This window comes from Dermacentor albipictus, chromosome 10 (genome assembly GCF_038994185.2).
Source record: "Dermacentor albipictus isolate Rhodes 1998 colony chromosome 10, USDA_Dalb.pri_finalv2, whole genome shotgun sequence".
Taxonomy (NCBI): Eukaryota; Metazoa; Arthropoda; class Arachnida; order Ixodida; family Ixodidae; genus Dermacentor; species Dermacentor albipictus.
The window spans coordinates 47,228,575-47,247,448 of NC_091830.1; the positions used below are offsets into that span (position 1 = coordinate 47,228,575).

An 18,874-nucleotide genomic window follows, 5' to 3' on the forward strand; every position below is an offset into this window, starting at 1 on the left:
CGCAAGGTCTACAATTCTTGAAAGTGGCATGTGCAGGCTATGCGTGTTAGGCAGATATTTGATGTCTTGGTCCTTTGCCGTTTTTTGTACCTTACTAAGCCGATTTTATCAGTTTCAGGTTGTTATCAGTATCAGTTTTTCAGGTTGCTCGTAACATACATAGCTTCTTCTGGAAGAAAAATAAGTAGTTAGTAGCCAGCAGCCACTCCGCCACCTTTCTTGTCTTTGTAACCGATTGCGCTGTTGACCTATTAACAAAACTGCAAACCTCTCACAAAGCAAACTCAAATGATCTGAAATTTATTATACAAAGCAAGTCGCACACAGAACCGTAACATAGCAGCTTACTTGTAATAAGAGGCATAAAAATAATAAAAGCACAGTGCGGGTGGTAGCCATAGCAGCGAAGATTACAAACGCTCTATTGAATTCTCGCAGATCAGAGATTGGTTCGCAAAGATACGTCCTGCAATGGCTATGTGGAGATCAATTCCGCATTGATATACCACAGCGGTGGCAAAATGGAAATATGTTTCACAGCGGATCATGACCGCCCACATCAATCTTTTTATGAAATCCATAGCTAAGGCGCCATCAGAAATGTTGCTATGGTAAGCCCGCCCACCTGTGTGGAAGATGCAAGAAATTGTTCCCAGCGTCCCCGATAACATATTCAGTTAAACGATGAAGGCCTATTTGTTACAGGGTCACTAGCGCTAACACGCTTGCCATCGACGACGTGAGCAGGAAGTAATGCTCTAGAGTTCTAAAAATTGAAACAAGTTAAAAAGTTCTTGCTCTTTCAATATTACAACCACGTCATGGATACAACACACATACTGAGAAGTCATGACAAACATTGCCGCGTTCGTGTTGACTGGCCGGACAGCACGTTTCTTGAGGTCCTTTTTCGGCCCAAAACATCAAAATGGGCATTCATATCGACTGCAGTGCCGTTTTCGCTGTGTTCGAATGCCTCCCCAACCTGCCCTACAGAGGTCTGCTGTAACGTCGGCTGCAGCATATAGGACGTACCAAGCAGATCTTGTTGGTGCAATTTTCGAATAGGATTGCGCATGTCCAGTTCTGGCCGAGCGCCTCGTCGGAGTCTTCGCACAGAAAATTACATTTCGTTCGTCGTCATGCGCTGCACGAGCCATCCTGCTGTAAGATAGAACATTGAAACTCGAATGAATAAAAAGTTCCGTAAGGGGAAACAAAGAAATGTTAATCATTTTTAATGTACCACACCGCGTTGTCCGACCCCGCCAAGAACAAATGTGGAAATTTACAGACAGGATGCGTCAAGAAATATGAAATAAATAAGTTTATAGATTGATGCATCTATAATCTGTAATCCATGTCGTTGCTTGTGGCACATTTTTTTCTCAGCGAAAGGGAGTGTGGAACATACCCGCATCTTTGTATTCTTTAAGGCTTCGGACAAGTTAGCTGACACACCAAACACAAATGCAACAGGAAAACGCCGGTTGCGTCAGGTTACTCTGACCCAAGTTTTGAAGAAATGAAAGAGCACACGTTTTTGCTGCTCAAGGTATCTTTATTGACATTAGATCAGTATTTATATATGTTTGAGTATCATGTCAAACGATAAATATTTCATGAAGTCGAAGCGCCCTATTCAGACCTATCAAATAAATTCTTTTCGTTAATGCGGCTGCTATCGTATTGGTTTTTCTGCGATTTAAGGAAAGCGGACCAGATTTCAAACAGTACCTCGCAGCAAGTATCTTGCGTGCAGTGGCACTACAGCTCTCAAGAATGCTACCAAACAATTACAATTCTACAGGCAGGCCAAACGCACGAAGAGACCTGAATAAACGGAGCAAAGATGAATACAATGATTTTGGCGAAATATTCGTTGAAACACTGAAGCAATTGTAGTCGCAACGTGGTATTTGCGAAGGTTTGCCAGCGTTTTTCACCGGTTAATAAATTAGAAGAAAGACGAAGTTTTCACGGATTATGGCGATGCATCGATTGCGAAGGGCTATTCATGCATTCAGTCAATGTTCCGAATCGACCATTAGTGTGTTGCGAAAAACATTTTCTGGACAATAGTGACGGAGCTTTTATGGCTTTCTTACGATGCCACGAAGATCCTTTCGTAACTGTGACACAGATTTGGGGCGCCCAAATTCTGTAGCAGGCGAAACAAAATCAAGCCTCCAGGTATCGCCGAGTCTGTGCCGGCATGCATTTATGCACAGCCACGCTGTCTTCCGTAAGGCTTCACGAAGCGGAGCCATGCGATCCCGTGTTAATCCTAACTCCGCTCATCGCTTAATGCGATTCACAAAGTCCGCTGCTGGCATGACGCGCCGATAGCCTGCCGCAGAAATATCTGTCCATCTTCCAAGCACCCCTAGCGGCGCTGGTTGCCTCACAACGCACTACTGTTCCTCAACACTACATCGGTGGCGCCCCACTTACACGGCTCCAGGGAATCTTATTAGTAGGTCACTGAGCTGAGCCATTCCGCCACTCTTAATGCTATAATACTTGGAAGCTTCTGAAATGTAGCAGAAAGAGGTTTGTTACGAGAGCACTCACCGGATTCGTTGGCAACTGTCAGCTCGCATCTGTCGGAGCACTTGGAGGTCATACACCACTTTCCGGGCGCTTTTCGGCGTCGGTTGGTACCGGTGCCGGCGCCTTATAAGACGCCCCGACGCTGGCAAATACATTACGCAGATGGATGCCATAACCGGCATAGATCTTGTCGACACTTATTTGCAATACAGACGCGAGAGCGCCATGGAAGCGCCTCTCGTCGTACGGCGGAACACTGGCGAAAAGGTACGGCAGCGAACGTGGCATGCACAAGCAGATGATCTCGTGCTCCCTTGTAGCACGTCTCGGATTCGTGGTCATAATGCAAGCGTAGATGGCTTCGTCGCGCTCAGTCTTCGCGTACAATGTGTGGCCTTCGGTGCATTGCAGGGCTGACGTCAGGCACTCCTCCAGTTTGATGTCATCGTTCAGCTGCGCTTCGCAAGGGCGCAGGGAATACGAATGCCAGCAGCGGATAAGCTGGCGCTCTGCGAGGCAGCAATAAACCCAGGCGACGCAGTAAACACGCTTGTCGAGGGAGCGGAAAGTTCGCAGTGAACCACGGATGGCGGTGATCACCTCCGTCTTCGAAGCAGTGGCAAGATCCGGTAGCCACCACATACTGCTTCCATGCAGGGAGCGCAGCTCATCGTCAGACATGCCGAGGAGCAAGTGGGTCAGCACGGCCACGTCTGTTTCACTCATCGCGGAAGATCAAAGGGACTCGGGGTAAGGTTTTCTCAACACAGCTTCTGCCGGTAACTCGTGCGATATCAGCCGGTTCTGCCACCGTTCCTCACTGTCACTTGGCTGGGGCTTCGGTGTCGTGTACTTCTCCCTTCCGCGCCTGTCAAACGTTTCTTGAACTTACGCAAGCCGAAGCAGCTTTTGTTAGGTCGACGGCCATCCCACGACCATCGGTTTTTATCGCACCAAAATTCAAGCGCATGCGCCAGTGAGCCACCAGTTTCTCTATCAATAAATGAGCTCGATTATCTCTGTTCGCATTGAATGGACACCATTTTAAATAATCAGTGTAGCAACAAAATTTCCTGGAAGTAGTTTTCCCTGTTTGGTTCATATTTGCCGAGCAACGTACACGTGTCGATAGATGCTTTGAGGAGCACCACACGCGGCACCGAACTCACCGCTAATTTCCTTCTTTCCTTCCCTCTTCTCTCTCAATGTACCCTTTGTTTTCCTCTTTCCTATTCCCATGGTGTAGGGTAGCCAACCAGACGTTATTCTGGTTAACCTCCCTGCCTTCTGTTTTTCTCTTTCCTTCCTTCATTGAGGAGTAGACGTACACCTACGAGAACTGAAAGTAAATCTTTTGTTGAAACTTAGTACATTGTGATTATACAATTTGCCTTTCCGTGTCCCTAACATTCTGTCTGTGCTACATGAAATTTAAGAGTGCTATAGACCCAAGCTCATGTAACTATTCTCCCATATTAAAGTGCTGACCAAAAAATTTATGAACGTGTCTAAGTGTCTTAATTTTCTTCATAGATTTGTCACGACAGCTTTAACGTGTCATTAACCACACAGAACCAGTGGCGATATCCAGGCGACCGAGAAGGGGACAAGTGAAGAGAGAACAAGTAATAGGAAGTACAAGCACATTTGAATGAGAATACCGAAGTAATTTATTGAAGCTCTCGTTAGCGAGCAAGCTTTCAGCTTCATCCACTTTAGCGTTTGCTAAAGTTGATGAAGTGGTTGACAGTCACTTTAGCGTATGCTGAAGTGACTGTCAGGCTTTTTGAGTAAGCAAAACTGCACAGCAGCGAATGGAATTAGGGGTTGTAGAACCCCAACGGCAGCGTCACAGGCTGTTGATAATTTCCAGCACTCGTGTCTCAGACGGCATCGTAGAAGAAAAAGCGCCACGTGAGGCATTTTTTTAGAGCACAGCTATCTGGCCTACGTTTAGCACGAAGGTTGCAATGTGGGCTGTTTGGTAATGCATCTTTAAGGGGCGTATGGTAGCGCGATTAAAAGAAGGGACAAAAGGAGAGACATAGGGACACACACAGCGCTAACTTCCAACAATGTTTATTATCGAAAACCAGGTCGTACATATACATTCAGCCAACATGAGTGACAGCCACGTGAACAGATAGACAATCAGAGCGAAGCATTTTATAAGTGATATGTTACGCCATGAGCAAAAATTTCAGCTCTTTTTCAGAGAGAGCCAATGACGGCTTGCTGACACATAATTCTTTTAGGGCACCAATCTGCTCGGCTTCTATTAAAAGTCTAGTGAATTCGCAATTATTTCTACCAGTAATATTTTCTACCTAGGGGATTCATGTATCAGCAAACCGTCATTGACTCCCTCTGAAAAAGAGCTGAATTTTTCGTGCATTGCTTTAGATATCACTTACAAAAATACTTCGCTCTGATTGTTTATCTGTTCACGTGGTAGTGACTCATGTTGGCTCGGTGCATAGTACGACCTGGTTTTCGATAATAAACATTGTTGGAAGTTAGCGCTGTGTGTGTCCCTATGCGTCTCCTTTTGCCCCGTCTTTTAATCGCGCTACCCTACACCCCTTCAAGCTGCTTTGAGCGTTTGACGCGCCGCAGCGTCGCAGCTCGGCGTAAACGAGCCAACGTCTACAGCAAAAGATGAAAGCGAATGCGCAGCGCAGCAGGAGATGAAAGAAGAGCACGCGAGGAGGAAAGTGGAGGAGGAGGCTACAGTGAAAGCATGAGGCGGGATGTGGAGGAGGAGCGGAAGGGAAACGGCCTGCACATGCGCTCAGTTGCCGTCGGCCAAGGCATCCGGAGCGGCATCTGTGAGTCACGGATAGAAGCACATGAGTTCCTGGATAGGCGCATTGCAGGAAAGGCGTCTGAAGAAAACCGTCAAAGATGCCTACTGGATGGCGTGGATGCGCAGATAAGATCTACGACCAGCACGGCCACGTCGCATAGTAAAGATTCTATGGGAACTGTCGCGTCGTATTTCAGGAAGAACAGACTTCGGCTTCTTCAAGCTGGCAAGGATGGCGGGTTAGTGGGGCTCATCGAGGAAGGGTTTCGAAAAGGAGCAGGCGAAGAAATTGCGAAGAACTTCATCCCTCTAAAAGCTAGTGCCACGCGAGTGAAAGGCAAGGCGGCCACGATGTGCAAAGATTCAGGACTGAGCAAGCGGGCCAATGACATTGGTAACAGCAATAGATATGCCCTTTCTGTGATTTTGCGGCCGATAGGCACAAACCGTCCGTGCCAATCAAAGCAGTGTTCAGCGAAAATGGAACGTTTCAGATTGTGGTAAGGAAGTATTTGGAAAAGTACCTTAAATCCCTTAAAGTTCAAGATCCGTGCGCCACAAAGAGTCCAAATGATGTTAATAGGTTTCTTTAGAAAGGCGTTTCCATTGGTTATGTGTTTTCAGTAGATGTTGAATACTTGTTTTTTTTTCTCTCTGTCCCACGATGCCTTATTTACTTCTCTGAGAAATACTGCACTGCACTCGTTGGGTGCTTTAGGTCGATACCAGCTTTTTAAATCTAAAGCCTTTAGAAACATAAGCTTATACAAACCATTCGTCACCTTGCCGTGCCTCGCAGTGAGAGTCATTGCCCCTTGCTCTTTCTTGAAACCAAAGCGGCTGTCGGACTATGCCACCACCACAGCGCCTCGGGAAACCTGTGTTTACTGTTGCATAAAGCTAGTCGACTCTCCGTTGTCCAGCTGTCAAATCGTGAATTCCTTGCGTCCACCAAACCTAGCTCCGAACTAGGGGCGACCCACGACATTTACGTTCTTTTTCGAACACTAGCCATGGGCAAACCTGTTCTACTCCTGCTGAAAGAGACGACGCCACGATCGTGTCTCTTGTCATCGCCGCAGAGCTTCAGCTTCCCAGCTTTTGGCCCAAGAATCCTCGAGTTTGGATGATGCATGTAGAAGCCCATTTTCAACACTGGTGCATCAATTCACAGACAGCAAAGTATCAGCACGTCATCACCGCACTACCCTCCGACATTGCCGATGCCATAGACGACTTCTTAGCGGGTACGTCTTTAGCGACAGCGTACGATGTCCTGAAACGCATGGTCCGGCAGCGCCTCGAGCCATCGCAAAAAAGTAGGCTCCAACAGGTCCTCTTCGAGGAACTCGGTAACCAACGACCATCACGACTGCTGCTGGTGAGCACTGAGCAAATGGCAGCCAGCTTCTAATTTTGCGCGAGCTGCTCTTGCAAACCCTTCTATCAACCACACGCATGGTACTGGCGGGTTCCGGCTGGAGTCTCGATCGGCTAGCTGCACTCGCGGATCGCATATGCGACTGCTCGTATGTGGCACAGCTACCTATTGCCGCTGCGAGACTCTCAGGGGCAGGAGGCTGTCTCTCGCGCCTGGCGGAAAGAGTGAACCACCTGACCAGTACACTAAAGAGGCTGACGACGGGGGGCAACACTGGCGACGAACATCGGCGCAACCATTCGCCTTCATAGTCTCGCAGCGCACCTAGAGACTCGCCGCGGCAGTTTTACTGGTACCACCGTCGCTTTTGCGAACAAGCAAGTCGCTGCATCCAGCCCTGCTCGTGGATGGGAAATGCATCAGCAAGTCGCTAACGGCGGCATGCGGCATCGGCCTTCGCGCAAGCCGCCTATTTTTTGCAGTCTACAGCATCACCGGCACCTGCTTTCTCGACTACACCGGAACCGCGCTGTCTATCCTACCAGCCGCGGCCGCAGATCGCCAACGCGGCAAGTCTACACCCATGCTCGACGCAGTGAAAAATACTCCCATCGCATCGTATGGGCTCCAGTCAACAACGTTAGGCATCGCACACAGGTGCTTGCATCGATGAGTGCTTGTGATCGCCCACGTCAACTTTGGCATACTGGGAGCGGATTTCTTCATCCATTTCAACCTATATCAACCTTTTTGTGAGTGTTCACGATGTGCGCCTAAAGGATAACGTCACATCCCTCGATGTACTTGGCCTGCAGCGCTACGTCACCTCATCTGGCATAAGTAGGTTTCGGCCGTCCTCAACGGACAAGTTACTTGCCGAGTACCCGCAACTCACGCTGCCGCGAGACGATGCGCTGCCCCTGAAACACAAGGTGACGCGTCATACCGCCACCACCGGTCCACCTGTCGCCGCCCTGCCATGGAGGCTCGATGGACGGAGGTTGGAAGTCGCCCCCCATGAGTTTGAATATATACTTCAGGTCTGCGTTTAGAGCTTGCGCGTCCTGCATCGAGCTCCATGGTGCAGACTCCTGCGCAGCCAGTGTTACCACATTGCGCAATTTCATTAGGTCCCATGATGCTCCTTCGAAGGACTGCGCGCCGTCATAGCCAATATGGGAGTCGCCTTAGGCTTATTGGGTTTGAGTTTCTTGGCAATTTTCTCTTCCTTCTTATGTTTCATTTTTCTCCATATTCCTAAGCAATCTTTGGAAACGGCTGCCAATGGTGCAGTCAGTAGTCCTGTGAATAAGGCAATCAAGTGAGCACAGCATTGGTGGACGGATTTTTCGTTTGTGTGTTCGCGATGAACCAAGAAACAATGCTTCCGCTCAAAAAGCCGTGATATGTGTGACTTGGAAGAAATCACGGCTTTATGGACCTCGGTCTGTAACGCGATCCCGCTTCTCTATTATGGTAAAATATAATGATAAAGCAATTAAGAGTAAGATGTTCACCGCCTACCACCCACAAATGAACGTTCTTACGGAACGTCTTAACCGAACACTCACGGAGATGCTGTCGGTGTTAGTCTCCAGCGATCACCGGGACTGGTACGCCACGCTGGACTACGTGACATTCCAGTATAACTCGTGCGGACATGACAATGCGGGATATTCACCCTTCTTTCTTTTTTATGGTCGCGACCCCCGTGTTGCATCTTAGTACGCTCGTAACGACTTCGATCATGCTCACATGGCGCGTCAAGTCGCACGATCTCATTTAGCAGCCTCGCAGCATATGCAAAAAGAAGGTTATCACCGGTCCCATCGCGATTCTCAGTTCCCCCGAGGTGCTTGGGGCTTCTTTGGTCGCCATGTCGTCGGGTCGGCCTCTCCTAGAAGCTTCTCGCTCGCTACACAGCACCTTAAGAAATCCTACGTCATGTTAACGACGTCAATTACGAGATCTCAACGTTACAGTTTGATCCATCCTCAAGTCCGACGCCTGTTTAGATATGTCACTCGCAGTTATACGCCTAACATGCGCTGAGACGGCGTTTAAGAACCCGGGGCTCCTGTTACGGAAGCATGACAGCAGAGAGAACGGAGAAGATTGGAGACGCTGGCTGCTTCATATATATATATATATATATATATATATATATATATATATATATATTGTCACGGCTCACTTGAACAAAAGAGCGGAGAGCGTTATTTTAACATTGACAATTAGAACAAGCGTTCAGTGTTCGCTTCTTCTTCTCTAGCACGCTCGCTTGCACACACGAGGTCGTCGTCCTCGTCGTCAGCGTGGTTGGGCACAGATGGCGTCGCGGCAATATATATATATATATATATATATATATATATATATATATATATATATATATATGTATTGGCTGCAACATGAAAAACCTGTAAGAAACGGCATCTGACCAATCAAATACTGGGACAGAAAAAGACGGTAAAGGCAAAAAAGCTGAGATCTCTGTCTAACCTACACCGACTGCACCTGTGACTTTCAAGAATTGTAGCGTTTCCCTGCGCAAAAACCATGAAAGAACACACTGACACATGACCTGTCACAGCGCGCCGATTCAGTGGGTGCTCTTTTTTTTCCTTTTGAGTCCGTTTACATCCTTGCCAACCGTACAGCAGCGCTCAAATCTGGCTTCAACACCGCAACTCCAGCAATGCGCGGGTAAATATCTTTTCTAGATCTCGCCTTACGCGGTTATCGTGTTCTCGAAACCGGTAATTCACGAAGTGACCACTTCGGCCAACGTAGTATTTTCGGCATTCTAGAAGGAATTTTCAAACGTGACTCTCCGCGCATGGCACACAGGGCCGACGAAGCCCGGCTTGTTAGCCTTTCCAGCATGATTACGTTGATGGTTTCACACTTTTAGCAGCTGCTCAATAGGGAGAACACCATGAGGACGTCAGCAAATTTACCTCTCTTTTTTTTACGACCACGTGACATACCGTTAGTACACGACAAGATGGCTAGGGTTTTTTTTTCTACAGCCTCTTCCGTGTTCGTCGTAGAAGCTTCAACGCACACTTGCACCGGCTTCCCAAAAATGCCCTCAGAGAGCGCGCTTAGCAAACGTTGCCAATGCGCATATTTAGGTACTTAGATGAGTTGAATACCTGCTTCGGTGCACTTACTCCACTGCATGAAATTGCATGTGATAACACAACTAGGTTCCGAGATTTAAAGCTGTGTCTACAAAAGCATCACATATTTTTTTTCGGTAATAGGAGCCCCTAGCGACGAAAGCAGTCCTGCCACACGGTCAGGCAAATTCAAATGTGGCAAAACGAGCACAGAGCAATTTCACAGAAGATAGCCCCAACAAGTCTCGCCCGCATGCCGTCGTAGCTAGAACACATACGGTGCTTCGTTTATTGCGGGTATCTGTAGCATGTGCTAACCGCAGTTTCCGAATGCATTTTCATGAAACTGAAGCAACTGTGTTAAAGCCTCCACGAGGAACTAGGAGCAGGCCGAAGAAGTGATAAAGCTAGCCGTCTTGCCGTATATTCATGGCATATAGCATGACTTAAATACTATGGGTTATCGCACTAACATGTTGGCGCAGTTTACCCTCCTCAGAGATTGACCAAAGTGTGCAAATATACGCATAGTCACGGCAAGCTGGGCGACTGCTATGCGGAATATTGCCGGCCTTATGTGTGGTGCATACAAGTCCTTTATTGACATGCAAAAAAATACTGTTTGTCGAAGGGATCCCTGCTTGAACGGCTAGCTCTAAAAAATAATACCGTGAGGCGGGGTTGAACGGCACCCTTGGCAGCGCAATTGCGAGATTTGTGGTGGCGATGTGAAGTTAGAGTGCTGCTCTATTTCTGGTAAGCGTGGAAACACTCTCACAAGGAAAATAACAAAAGCCGCCGAAATAGCGCGGTGTAATACATTATGCGTCTGTGCTCCCACGCATTATTTATCTAGCAAAATCTAGTTCTCGAAAATGACACGTGCAGGCTGTGCGGATTAGGCAGACATTGCACGTGTCTTGGCCTTCTGCCATTTTTGTTTACCTGACATACGTGATCTTATCAATTTCAGGTTGTTCCCAATATAGATGGCTTCTTCTGGAAGAAAAATAAAGTAGTTAGTAGTCAGCAGCCACTCTGCTACCTTTCTTTTCTTTGTAACCGATTGCGCTGTTGACCTATTAACAAAACTGCAAAGCTCTCACAAATAAAACTCAAAAGATCTGAAATTTATTATACAAGCAAGTCGTACACAGAACCGTAACATAGCAGCTTACTCGTAATAAGAGGCGTAAAAATAATAAAAGCACGGTGCGGGTGGTATCCATAGCAGCGGAGATTACAAATGCTTTATTGAATTCTCGCAGATCAGAGATTGGTTCGCAAAGATGCGTCCTGCAATGGCTATGTGGACATCAGTTCCGCATTGATGATATAGCACAGCGGTTCGAAAATTGAAATATGTTTCACAGCTGATCATGACCGCCCACATCAATTTTTTTATGAGACCTATAGCTAAGACTCGTCAGAAATGTTGCTATGGCAAGCCCGCGCACCTATGTGGAAGATGCAAGAAATTTGTCCCGGCTCCCCCGATGACATTCAGTTAAACGATGAAGGCCTATGTAAATAAGAGACCTGAAGTTTGTTCCAGGGTCACTAGCGCTAACACGCTTGAGATCGAAGACCTGAACAGCAAGTAATGCTCTAGAGTTCTAAAACTTTAAACAAGTTAAAAGTTCTTGGCCGTTAAATATTATAACCACGTCATAGATACAACACACATACTGAGAAGTCATGGCAAACATTGTAGCATTCCTGTTGACTGGAGGACAGTACGTTCCTGGAGGTCCTTTTTCGGCGCAAAACATCAGAATCGGGCATTCATTTCGACTGGAGCGCCGTTTTCACCGTGTTCGAATGCCTCCCCAACCTGCCCTGCAGAGGTCCGGTGTAACGTCGGCTTCAGCATATAGGACATACCAAGGAGATACTGTTGGTGCAATTTTCGAATAGGACGGCACATGTCGTGTTCTGGTCGAGGACCTCGTCGAAGTCTTCGAACAGAAAATTACATTTCGTTCGTCGTCATGCGCTGCACGAGCCATCCTGCTGTAAGATAGAACATTGAAACTCGAATGAATAAAGAGTTAAGTAAGAGGAAACAAAGAAATATTAAGCATTTTTAATGTAACACGCGCAGTTGTCCGACCGCGCCAAAAACAAATTTGAAAATTTACAGACAGGATGCGTCAAGAAAAATGAAATAAATCTATAGTCATACATGCATCTATAGTCCATGTCGATGCTTGCGGCACAAATTTTTCTCAGCGAAAGGGAGGGTGGAACACACCAGCATTTTTGTATTCTTTAAGGCTTCGGACAAGTTAGCTGACACACCAAACACGTATGCAACATGAAAACGCCGCTTGCGTCAGGTTACTCCGACCCAAGTTTTCAAGAAATGAAAGAATACACGTTTTTGCTGCTCAAGGCATTTTCATTGACATCAGATCAGTATTTATATATCTTTCAGTATCATGTCAAACAATAAATATTTCATGAAGTCGTAGCGCCCTATTCAGACCTATCAAATAAATTCTTTTCGTTAATGCGGCTGCTATCGTACTGGTTTTTCTGCGATATAAAGAAAGCGGACCAGATTTCAAACAGTACCTCGCAGCTAGTATCTTGCGTGCAGTGGCACTACAGCTCTCAAGAATGCTACCAAAAAATTATCAATTATACAGGCAGGCCAAACGCACGAAAAGACCTGAATAAACGGAGCAAAGATGAATACGATGATCTTGGCGAAATATTCGTTGAAACACTGAAGCAAGTGTAGCCGCAACGTGGTTTTTGAGAAGGTTTGCCAGCGTTTTGATCGCTTAATAAATTAGAAGAAAAACGAAGTTTTCACGGATTATGGCGATGCATCGATTGCGAAGGGCTATTCATGCATTCAGTCAATGTCCTGAATCGACCATTGGTGTGTTGCGAAAAACAATTACTGGACAATAGTGACGGAGTTTTTATGGCTTTCTTGCGATGCCACGAAGATCCTTGCGTAACTGTGACACAGATTTGGGGCGCCCAAATTCTGTAGCAGGCGAAACAAAATCACGCCTCCAGGTATCGCCGAGTCTGTGCCGGCATGCATTTATGCACAGCCACGCTGTCTTCCGTAAGGCTTCACGAAGCGGGGCCATGCGATCACGTGTTAACCCTAACTCCGCTCATCGCTTAATGCGATTCACAAAGTCCGCTGCTGGCATGACGCGCCGATAGCCTGCCGCAGAAATATCTGTCCATCTTCCAAGAACCCCTAGCGGCGCTGGTTGCTTCACAACGCACTACTGTTCCTCAACACTACATCGGTGGCGCCCCACTTACACGGCTCCAGGGAATCTTATTAGTAGGCCACTGAGCTGAGCCATTCCGCCACTCTTAATGCTACAATACTTGGAAGCTTCTGAAATGTACCAGAAAGAGGTTTGTTACGAGAGCACTCACCGGATTCGTTGGCAACAGTCAGCTCACATCTGTCGGAGCACTTGGAGGTCAGACACCACTTTCCGGGCGCTTTTCGGCGTCGGTTGGTACCGGTGCCGGCGGCTTACAAGACGCCCCGACGCTGGCAAATACATCCCGCAGCTGTATGCTATAACCGGCATAGATCTTGTCGACACTTATTTGCAATACAGACGCGAGAGCGCCATGGAAGCGCCTCTCGTCGAACGGCGGAACTCTGGCGAAAAGGTACGGCAGCGAACGCGGCATGCACAAGCAGATGATCTCGTGCTCCCTTGTAGCGCGTCTCGGATTCGTGGTCATAATGCAAGCGTAGGTAGCTTCGTCGCGCTCGGTCTTCGCGTACAATGTGTGGCCTTCGGCGCATTGCAGTGCTGACGTCAGGCACTCCTCAAGTTTGATGTCTTCGTTCAGCTGCGCTTCGCAAGGGCGCAGGGAATACGAATGCCAGCAGCGGATGAGTTGGCGCTCTGCGAGGCAGCAATAAACCCAGGCGACGCAGTAAACACGCTTGTCCAGGGAGCGGAAAGTTCGCAGTGAACCACGGATGGCGGTGATCACCTCCGTCTTGGAAGCAGTGGCAAGATCCGGTAGCCACCACATACTGCTTCCATGCAGGGAGCGCAGGTCTTCGTCAGACATGCCGAGGAGCAAGTGGGTCAGCACGGCCACGTCCGTTTCACTCATCGCGGAAGATCAAAGGCACTCGGGTTAAGGTTTTCTCAACACCGCTTCTGCCGGTTACTCGTGCGATATCAGCCGGTTCTGCCACCGTTCCTCTTTGTCACTTGGCTGGGGCTTCGGTGTCGTGTACTTCTCCCTTCCGCGCCTGTCAAACCTTTCTTGAACTTACGCAATCCGAAGCAGCTTTTATTAGGTCGACGGCCATCCCACGACCATCGGTTTTTATCGCACCAAAATTCAAGCGCATGCGCCAGTGAGCCACGAGTTTCTCTATCAATAAATGAGCTCGATTATCTCTGTTTGCTTTGAATGGACACCATTTTAAATAATCAGCGTAGCCACCAAATTTCCTGGAAATAGGGTTCCCTGTTTCGTTCATATTTGCCGAACAACGTACACGTGTCGATAGATGCTTTGAGGCGCACCACACGCGGCAGCGAACTCACCGCTAATTTCCTGCTTTCTTTCCCTCTTCTCTCTCCATGTGACCTTTGTTTTCCTCTTTCCCATTCCCACGGCGTAGGGTAGCCAACCAGACGTTCTTCTGGTTAAGCTCCCGGCCTTCTGCTTTTCTATTTCCTTCCTTCATTGAGGAATAAGTTAAAAATGGGGTTTTACGTGCCAGAACCACTTCCTGATTATGAGGCACGTCGTAGTGGAGGACTCCGAAAATTTCGACCACCTGCGGTTCTTTAACGTGCACCTAAATCTAAGTACACGGGTGTTTTCGCATTTCGCCCCCATCGAAATGCGGCCGCCGTGGCCGGGATTCGATTCCGCGACCTCGTGCTCAGCAGCCTAACACCACAGCCACTGAGTAACCACGGCGGGTCGTCATTGAGGAGTAGACGTACACCTACGAGAACTGAAAGAAAATCTGTTGTTGCAACTTAGTACATTGTTATTATATAATTTGCCTTTCCGTGTTTCTAACATTCTGCCTGTGCTACAAGAAATTTGAGAGTGCCATATACCAAAGCTCATGTAACTATTCTCCCATATTAAAGTGCTCACAAAAAAATAAATCTATGAACATGTCTAAGTGTCTTAATTTTCTTCATAGACTTGTCACGACAGTTTTAACGTCTCATTAACCACACATAACCAGTGGCGATGTCTAGGCGACCGAAAAGTGGACAAGTAAAGAGAGAACAAGTAATAGGAAGTAAGAGCACATTTGAATGAGAATACTGAAATAATTTAATGAAGCTCTCGTTAGCGAGCAAGCTTTCGGCTTCATCCACTTTAGCATTTGCTAAAGTTGATGAAGTGGCTGACAGTCACTTTAGCGTATGCTAAAGTGACTCAGTCTTTTTCAGTAAGCAATGCTGCACAGCAGCGAATGGAATGAGGGGTTAAAGAGCCCCAGCCGCAGCGTCACAGGCTGTTGATAATTTCCAGCACTCGCGTCTCAGAGGGCCTCGTATAGAAGAAAAAAGCGCCACGTGAGGAATTTTTTTTAGAGGAGAGCTATCTGGCCTACGTTGAGCACGAGGGTTGCTATGTGGGCTGGTTGGTAATGCATCTTCAAGGGGTGTACGGTAGCGCGATTAAAAGAAGGGACAAAAGGAGACACATAGGGACGCACACAGCGCTAACTTCCAACAATGTTTATTATCGAAAACCAGGTCGTACATATACACTCAGCCAACATGAGTGACAGCCACGTGAACAGATAAACAATCAGAGCGAAGCATTTTGTAAGTGATATGTTACGCGATGGGCAAAAATTTCAGCTCCTTTTCAGAGAGAGCCAATGACGGTTTGCTGATACATTAATCCTCTAGGGCACCAATCTGCTCAGCTTTTATTAAGTCTAGAGAATTCGCACTTATTTCTATCAGTTTTTTTCTACCTTGAGAATTCATGTATCAGCAAGCCGTCATTGACTCCCTCTGAGAAAGAGCTGAAATTTTTGTGCATCGGGTTAGATATTACTTGCAAAAATACTTCGCTCTGATTGTTTATCTGTTCACGTGGCTGTGACTCATGTTGGCTTGGTGTATAGTACGACCTTGTTTTCGATAATAAACAACATTGTTAGAAGTTAGCGCTGTGTGTGTCCCTATGTGTCTTCTTTTGCCCCGTCTTTTAATTGCGCTACCGTACACCCTTCAAGCTGCTTTGAGCGTTTGGCGCACCGCAGGGTCGCAGCTCGGCGTAAACGAGCCAACGTCAACAGCAAAAGATGAAAGCGAATGCGCAGCGCAGCAGGAGATGAAAGAAGAGCACGCGAGGAGGAAAGTGGAGGAGGAGGCTACAATGAAAGCATGAGGCGGGATGTGGAGGAGGGGCGGAAGGGAAACGGCCTGCACATGCGCTCAGTTGCCGTCGGCCAAGGCATCCAGAGCGGCCTCTATGAGCCACGGATAGAAGCACATGGCTTCCTGGCGCTGAATAGGCGCATTGCAGGAAAGGCGTCTGAAGAAAACCGTCAAAGATGACTACTGGATGGCGTGGATGCGCAGATAAGATCTACGACCAGCACGGCCGCGTTGCATAGTAAAGATTCTATGGGAACTGTCGCGTCGTATTTCAGGAAGAACAGGCTTCGGCTTCTTCAAGCTGGCAAGGATGGCGGGTTAGTGGGGCTCATCGAGGAAGGGTTTCGAAAAGGAGCAGGCGAAACAATTGCGAAGAACTTCATCCCTCTAAAAACCAGTGCGACGCGAGTGAAAGGCAAGGCGGCCACGATGTGCAAAGATTTAGGACTGAGCAAGCAGGCCAGCGACATTGGTAATAGCAATAGCTATGCCCTTTCAGTGATTTTGCGGCCGATACGCACAAACTGTCCGTGCCAATCAAAACAGTGGTCAGCGAAAATGGAACGCTTCCGATTGTGTTATGCAAGTATCTGCAAGAGTACCTTACATCAATTAAAGTTCAAAATCCCTGCGCCACAAAGAGACCAAATGATGTTGATAGCTTTCTTGAGGAAAGTGCTTCCATTGGTTATGTGTTTTCAGTGGATGTTGAATACTTGTTTTTCTCTCTGCCCCACGGTGCCTTATTTACTTCTCTGAGAGCTACTATAGCATATAGCGGTGCAGTGAAATTCCAAAAGTACGCAGGCGTTTTAATCGAGAATTTTGTAAGAATGGTAGAATTTTAGCTTTGTGTGACGTTTCTCTATCTTGAGAACACGTTTTATCGACAAAGACAAGGGATTTGTATTGAATTCTGTGTAGCCCCGGTGTTTACTAACATTTTCATAACCTCTATTGACAGCGCCTTGGAGCCACTTTTAACAGGAAAGGGTGTACTAAGCGTCTTCGGGTATGTTGACGATTCTTTAATTGTTTTAACAATCTGAACCTTTTGACTGACACAGATAGTGTAAGCACTGGCCTAGACAAACTTAAAGAGAAGGGGCGGGGGTTGGTATTCACGCATGAACTACCCTTGCAGGGGCACTTGCAGTTTTTGGACATTAACATTACTTCGAGTGAAGAGCATGTATGTTGGCACTATGCGCCTCGAGCACAAAAAGAGCTTCTTCCTTATGCGTCGGCTCATTCTAAAACTGTAAAAAGTTCCATTGCTAAAGTTTGTCTTGAGCCTGCTCTCGTGAAATCTGAATGTAGTAGTAGTAGTGAAAAATCACGTCAGAACTGATTAGGAATTGCGAAGCTGTGACACGACAGTAAGCGTCGGCCCTAGCGCGTGACTGTTGTCCCATTTGCTTCAAAGAAAGGCCCCTGTTTAGTGCAACGCCGACCGGCATGCGCCCCGACGCGCCATGCGGTTACGTTACGCCAACGAAAAGGGCAGCCTTCACCGCACAACGTCGCGTGACGCCAGCGCCAGCATGTGTGTCCACCACCTTGGTCGCAGCAGAAACACTTCGTATTTCACGCCGGCACTGCTCGACAGAATATACCGCGTGCTAGATTATCTGGCCGCCTGCAGCAGTAGAAAGAAGTACAGTGAAAGCTTGTTAATTCGAACTTCAATAATTCGAACTTATGGATTATTCGAACTGTACGATTTGGTCCTGCCAAGCTCCACAGAATTCTATGTATAAAAAAGTCCGTTAATTCGAACGCGAGAAGGTTCCCTCACGGATGATTCGAACTACGCTCGCCTGGCACACGGCCAGAGAAAGGCGCCTACTGCCTACACACAAGGCTGTATTGCCTCCGAAACGGAGAGAACGGCGAGAGAAGGCAAAATCGGAAAAAAATCTTAACCGACGCGGGGTCAGCCAGAAGGCAGCGGCGGCCGCCGCCTCTCTGTTCTACGTAACCTCCGAGACTTCTTGCCCGTTGCGAATCTCAGAGGCTTTGCAAATCTTGTACAGCTGCTAATGTTGTGCGGAGATGGCACGGCAAGCGCCAAAACACAGCGAATCAAGTACGTCGCAGCTGCGCTTGCAATCAAGAACCAACGAATCAGGACCTTCGCCACCTTCACATGTTCAGCGTCTTTGTCTCGGCAGTCTTCATCGGTTGTGCACCTCTGTTTTCAGCTTAGGAGGTATCGGCCGTCGCGATTCATTGTGATGGTGTCAAGCCTCGGCTAACGTTCGTTTCGGTGGACATCGGTGGTGTGGCACAGTCGGACCCAGAGCTTCGACTTGAAGATGGCGTGTGCCCGCGGCACACGCCATCACTTTCTGACTCGCCAAATTTCTGACATGCCCTACTGCTTCCAAATCGCAGTGTACTGTTGCTCTCCTTCACTTTCGTTAGTTCGAACTTTCGTTAATTCGAACTGAAGCGACTTCCCATTGCGGTTCGAATTAACGAGCTTTTACTGTATTGCGAATTCCCCTTAGGCAAAGAAAGAAAACAAGCACGTTCGCCGCACACGCATGCGCTCTCGTCGTGGCAACAGGCGTATTGTCACGGCGCAGCAAATCACTCTCGGAGCGCAGAACTCAAGCGGATGTAA

The 18,874-nt window shown here is 47.6% G+C and overlaps 2 long non-coding RNA genes across 2 annotated transcripts; both read right to left on the reverse strand.

Annotated features, from left to right (window-relative positions):
• Positions 1-278: 278 nt before the first annotated feature.
• LOC139050606 (uncharacterized) lies at positions 279-3,527 on the reverse strand. Its single transcript, XR_011508969.1, has 2 exons — positions 2,575-3,527; positions 279-1,164 (listed from the first exon to the last, which is right to left on the reverse strand). It is a non-coding gene; the product is annotated as an uncharacterized lncRNA (long non-coding RNA).
• A 7,447-nt stretch (positions 3,528-10,974) lies between these two features.
• On the reverse strand, positions 10,975-14,217 carry LOC139050517 (uncharacterized). The gene is made up of 2 exons (XR_011508916.1): positions 13,280-14,217; positions 10,975-11,878 (listed from the first exon to the last, which is right to left on the reverse strand). It is a non-coding gene; the product is annotated as an uncharacterized lncRNA (long non-coding RNA).
• Between the last annotated feature and the right edge of the window lie 4,657 nt (positions 14,218-18,874).